Consider the following 6,000-nt stretch of genomic DNA (forward strand, 5'->3'; position numbering starts at 1 on the left):
GTAGAACACAGTCTTTTCCGGATGCAGTTACTTGCCAAATCCCTAATTTTTGCCTAGATTGCCCCAGGGTGAGGTACTCAATCTAGCGGGATGCAAATATACTTTTTTTTATGTCTGTAATATTTGCCTGGATCGCCCTTTCGGGTTTTCCACCGAGACGCTCTTTTTTGCCTAAGCCGCCCTTTTGGGTTTTCAACTTAGCGAGCTATTCTGTTTTTCTTTTTAGGCAAAGTATTTCTTGACTGCATCTGAATTCACAGGACGAGTGAAATCCTCCCCATCCATTGTTGTAAGCATCAAAGCACCGCCTGAAAAGGCTCTCTTGACAACATATGGACCTTCATAGTTTGGAGTCCACTTGCCCCTGGAATCGGGCGCGAAAGACAAGACTTTCTTGAGCACAAGGTCACCTTCTCGGAACACACGAGGCTTGACCTTCTTATCGAATGCTTTCTTCATTCTCTGCTGATATAACTGACCATGGCACATGACAGTCAGTCTCTTCTCTTCAATCAGATTCAGTTGGTCGTAACGACTCTGAATCCATTAGCGTCAGTCAACTTGGCTTCCATCAAGACTCTCATTGATGGGATCTCCACCTCTACTGGGAGCACAACCTCCATGCCGTAAACAAGAGAGAAAGGGGTTGCCCCTGTTGAAGTGCGGACAGATGTACGATATCCATGCAAAGAAAATGGCAGCATCTCATGCCAATCCTTGTACGTGACTGTCATCTTCTGGATAATCTTCTTGATATTCTTATTAGCAGCTTCAACAGCCCCATTCATCTTAGGTCTGTAAGGAGATGAGTTATGATGTGCAATCTTGAACTCAGCGCACAACTCTTCCATCATCTTATTGTTCAAGTTAGATCCATTATCAGTAATGATCTTATCAGGCACACCATAACGGCATATCAGCTGATTCTTGACAAACTTCACGACCACCTGCCTGGTCACATTAGCATACGACACCGCTTCAACCCACTTGGTGAAGTAGTCAATTGCTACGAGAATAAACATGTGTCCATTGGACGCCTTCGGTTCAATCATGCCAATCATGTCAATTCCCCACATAGAGAAAGGCCATGGTGATGAAATCACATTCAGAAGTGTCGGAGGAATATGAATCTTATCCGCGTAAATCTGACACTTGTGGCATTTCTTCACGTACTTGCAACAGTCAGACTCCATTGTCAGCCAATAGTAGCCTGCTCTCAACATCTTTCTAGCCATGGCATGTCCATTGGAGTGAGTACCAAATGAACCCTCATGGACCTCAGTCATTAACAGGTTTGCTTCGTGTCTATCCACGCATCTGAGCAGAACCATGTCAAAATTCCTCTTGTAAAGCACTTCACCACTGAGGTAGAAACTGCCTGACGACCTTCTCAGAGTTTTCCTATCTTTCACAGATGCCCCAGGCGGGTAAACCTGGTTCTGGAGGAAACAATTGATGTCGTAATACCAAGGCTTGTCATCTTGTACTTCTTCAACTGCAAACACGTGAGCTGGTCTGTCCAAGCGCATCACGGTGATATTGGGAACTTCAATATAATACTTAACCACAATCATTAAAGCAAGCGTAGCAAGAGCATCTGCCATTCGATTATCATCTCGAGGGATATGATGAAAGTCAACTTCTGTAAAAAACGTTGAAATCCTCCTCGCATAATCTCTGTATGGAATGAGACCAGGTTGATTCGTTTCCCACTCACCCTTGATCTGATTGACAACGAGAGCCGAATCACCGTAAACATCAAGATGCTTGATCCTTAGATCAATGCACTCTTCTAATCCCATAATGCAGGCTTCGTACTCAGCCATATTATTCGTGCATTTGAAAGTTAGCCTTGCTGTAAATGGAATATGTGTGCCCTGAGGAGTAATGATTACTGCCCCAATTCCATTTCCGTACTGATTTACAGCGCCATCAAATACCATACTCCATCGGGAACCAGGCTCTGGCCCTTCATCGAGTGTAGGCTCATCACAATCTTTCATCTTCAAATACAGAATCTCCTCGTCTGGGAAGTCGTACTGAACAGACTGATGATCTTCAATCGGCTAGTGTGCCAAGTGGTCATCCAAAATACTACCTTTGATAGCCTTCTGAGCTCGATACTCGATATCATACTCAGATAACAACATCTGCCAACGGGAAATCCTCCCGGTCAAAGCAGGCTTCTCGAAGATATACTTGATTGGATCCATTCTGGATATCAACCAAGTTGTATGATTTATCATATACTGGCGTAGACGCTTAGTGTAGCACCTCAAATTTGCACCTATCATTGTACATACATTTTCATATTAGGTCATAACATAACATGGTCCACTGCATAGCATTGCATTGTCCCTTTTGCCTCAAGTGCAAGCCAGTCAGAAGAATTAGGTCAAACTGGTCAGGAGGTCAGTCAATCAAGCAAGTCAGTGCAATCTCCATTGAGCCAAGGCCCTAGGGTTGGTCCAACATGTTCACATAACCTAGGGGTCCTTTGGAAGTGTTTTGGTCAAGGATTGGATGTTCAGAAGTCAACAGTCAATGCACAGTCTATCAGAAATCCTAAAAAGTCAACCTTGGTCAACTGGGCCTGATTTTATGGTTTTGATGGTGGGATTTGGTTTGAGAGGGCTCATTCATGTTCAAATAGGCCTCATATATCATGTCAAACATCATCATGGAAGAATTTGAAGGCAGACAAGAAATTTCCAAAAGTAGAAACTTGACCTGTAATTGAAACTTGCCAAAAATGGAAACTTCTTGATCCCAAACTTACATCATGATACAAGCTTCAAATGAATTTTTGCCCAACATGAAAGTTGAAGATCTTGTTCTCCCATTTCCAAAAAGTCCAAGAACACTCAATTCCCATGTATGGTTGGCAAGTTATGATCAAATCATTTTCAGAAATTTTTGAACTTCAAAAGGCCATATCTCTCAAACCATTTGGCCAAATTGGGTGGGGTTTTTTGCAACAAGTCACATTTGATACACACTTAACCAATCATAAACAGAAGTATATAAGATCATTTTCTTTCTGATTGAAGCCCTAGCAGCCACTTTTGCAAGCAGAAAAACTCATTCCTCTCAATTTCTCACTTTTTCACTTTTGAGATTTTACTGAAAATTGGCAAAAGAACTCGAGCCCTGGGTCTTGGCTTCATCATTTATCATCATCTTGAGCTGATTGCAAGCCTCATATACCAGCTGGAAGCAAGGATTTCGCAACTGTTTTAACAACCCTCTCTCATGGCAGAACTAGTGTGGAGCTTTCTCAAGGACTTTTGAGCTAAAATCACTTGACCATTCAGCATTTGGAAGCTTTGTGTGCATCTGTTTTGAGCTTGCATCACCAAACAACAACTGTTTCACCATTTTCTTCAAAATCAAGTAAGTTTTCGAGTTTCACTATTTACCAAACCATAATATGCTTATGAAAGATCTCCTTGCCATGGTTACAATGAGCTTTAAATCACAGGAAATGGTTGTGTATTTTTGAAGATATGTCAATTTGAAACTTGGTGCTCATTTATGTTTTCACTTGTTTCTTCCATGATAAGTTGAGTTAATGTAAATGGTGGTTGGATTCATGTTGTTCATGTTTAGATGAATCGATTGATGTGTGTAATTTTGTTTTCTGGGCACAAAATTTTTTGAGTTGGATGATGAAGATGAACGTAGGTACTGTAGATTTCAAACCCTAAATGTTTATGGCAATTCCCAGAATTTTTCACGTGCCTTGCATGATGTCACTGTTCCATCCCTTCATGACCAATCAAAACATTTCCTGCCTCTTACCAAAGCGCTGCGTTTCACTTGAAGTTCACCGAAATTACCACAATGCCACGCCTCGTTTTATTTAATGGTTTAATTCATATTATTTCTCAATATTTATTTCATTTTTGATCATTAACTTCCAAAAATCATAGAGCCTTCATTTTAAATCCAAATTTCATGGGATTTTTTGCATCCTATCCATCATGATCTCTAGTTAATTATCATATTTTTTCCAGATTTTTTGGATTAGTGGATTTTTAATGGTGCTAGGGTTTTGTTCATGTGCTCATATTTTGTACACCTTGCCAAAACATTTGTGAAATGATGATGCATTATCCAATGGCTTTGAAATTTTTTGTGCATAAACTAGACACATCCATGGTGATTTTGGTATAGAGTTTATGAATTTATCATCTCTGGTCATTGAGTTATGATTTTTTGAAGTAGGGTGTGACAATTTGTGTCACACCATTGATGTGCAACTTGATGATTTTCAATACCATGCCTCTTGACCTCAAATTGGATTGAATTTTTGCATGAATGTACTTGAGTATGTCTAGTTTACATGTGATTTTTCTGGGAATTATTTGTGGCATTTCCTAATTGATTGAGGTTTTTCTCCCCTATTTGGTCTTATGTTGACTTTTTGTGATACATGTTCCCATTTCATTTGTGAAATTCTCATATTTTTTTAGATGGACATAAAATTTGGTATGTGATTAGTAGACATCTTAAGATTTGCCGTGGTTTTAGTCCCATTCATTTCTCATATGCTATCACTGATTTATGATTTTTTCAAGTTGATGCATGTTTGGTTGACTTCTTTGAGCATGTTTTAAGTTGCCTTGCCTTTCTGATTTTCATTGACCACCTTCTACTTGTCCAAATGAGTTGAAATTTGACATGCTTACCATGCTATGGGTTGTGTTTGATCATGATTTATTTGATGATTTTCAGGTTGACCAACAATTAACCAATGAGACCAATTCATATTGATTGAGTTTGCTTGTTTATCATGACTAATCCATTTGTTTTGTAGGTTGCTTGGCTCACCTGCCTTGAGCCCTGTGCATTGCACACTTAGCTTGCTTGTGTTAACTGTTGACTTCTGTTTCATTTTTGCTTTAACTTTGAAGTTGTGTACTAATGTTGTCTGACTGGTTTCAGGTACTTTTAGTTGCTCAGTTCCTTGTGAACTTTTGCTTTGCTTTGTTTGATAAGCAATTTGCATTGAGGTATACCTTGCTATCTTCATGTAGTCTGGAAGACCTGGCCTGTTACTTGGCCAGGCAACTGTCTGAAGTCCTCCTTAAGAGGCAATGTTTGTGATTGTTTAAAATTGTCCCTGTACATATTCAAAGACCTCCTAAGTGAAGAGGCAATTGGCAGAACCCAAGGGATATGCAACCTATCCCCTGCTAGTCTGTGTGTCACTCACCTTGCTCACACTACCTGTGTTAATGCATAGTGAGTAAAAACCCAAGATCTATAGAGTCTAACTTGTGGAGAGAGTTCCCCCTTTCTGAACTCCCACACCTTCTGATATTCAAATGCTCTCCCTGACCAGGGATAAGAGCAATGAGGCACACCCCTCATCTCCTCTCATCTGCTTCACCTTAGTCTTTCAATGGCAAGGTTAAGAGCACCATTAACCCTATTCCAGTTGGCTTCAATGCCTAACCCTTGTATGAGCCCATTGCTTGTGTATAGTGTGTGCTGCTTGTGCTTGTGTGTTTGTTTGACTTGCTTCCTGTGCAAGTTAGGTTTAGTTTAGACTTGCTTCCTGTGCAAGTTAGGTGTGGCTTGCTTCCTGTGCAAGTCATGATTAGGATAGGCTGGCTCCCTGTGCCAGTTAGCTAGGAACCTTAACTTAGGGATGATTTTGCATGATAACATCTAGGCTCGAGTCGTAGTCTCCCTAGTTGTGTCTCCCTCTGTTATCTGGTTAGACTAGTCCTTTTTCCCTGCGTAGGGGAACTACGTCGCCCTGATCCTCATACCAGATGAGGTACGTAGGCAGGAGATGAGCTGATCTCTCCGGGCGCCCTTTTTTTCTTTTTCCACCTTTGTGTCTTCGCCCTTTTGTTTTGTTTGTGTGAGTTTGTTTCTCCTTTTCTGGTTGGAGTCCGACGTAAGTCCAGCGATTGGCAGTTGGTTTCCTGTGTGTGTTTTTTGGTTCGGATGCTGATGTAAGTCCAGTGATTGGCATTCGGGCTCCAC

The sequence above is a fragment of the Lathyrus oleraceus genome, chromosome 4 (genome assembly GCF_024323335.1).
Source record: "Lathyrus oleraceus cultivar Zhongwan6 chromosome 4, CAAS_Psat_ZW6_1.0, whole genome shotgun sequence".
NCBI classification, from domain to species: domain Eukaryota; kingdom Viridiplantae; phylum Streptophyta; class Magnoliopsida; order Fabales; family Fabaceae; genus Lathyrus; species Lathyrus oleraceus.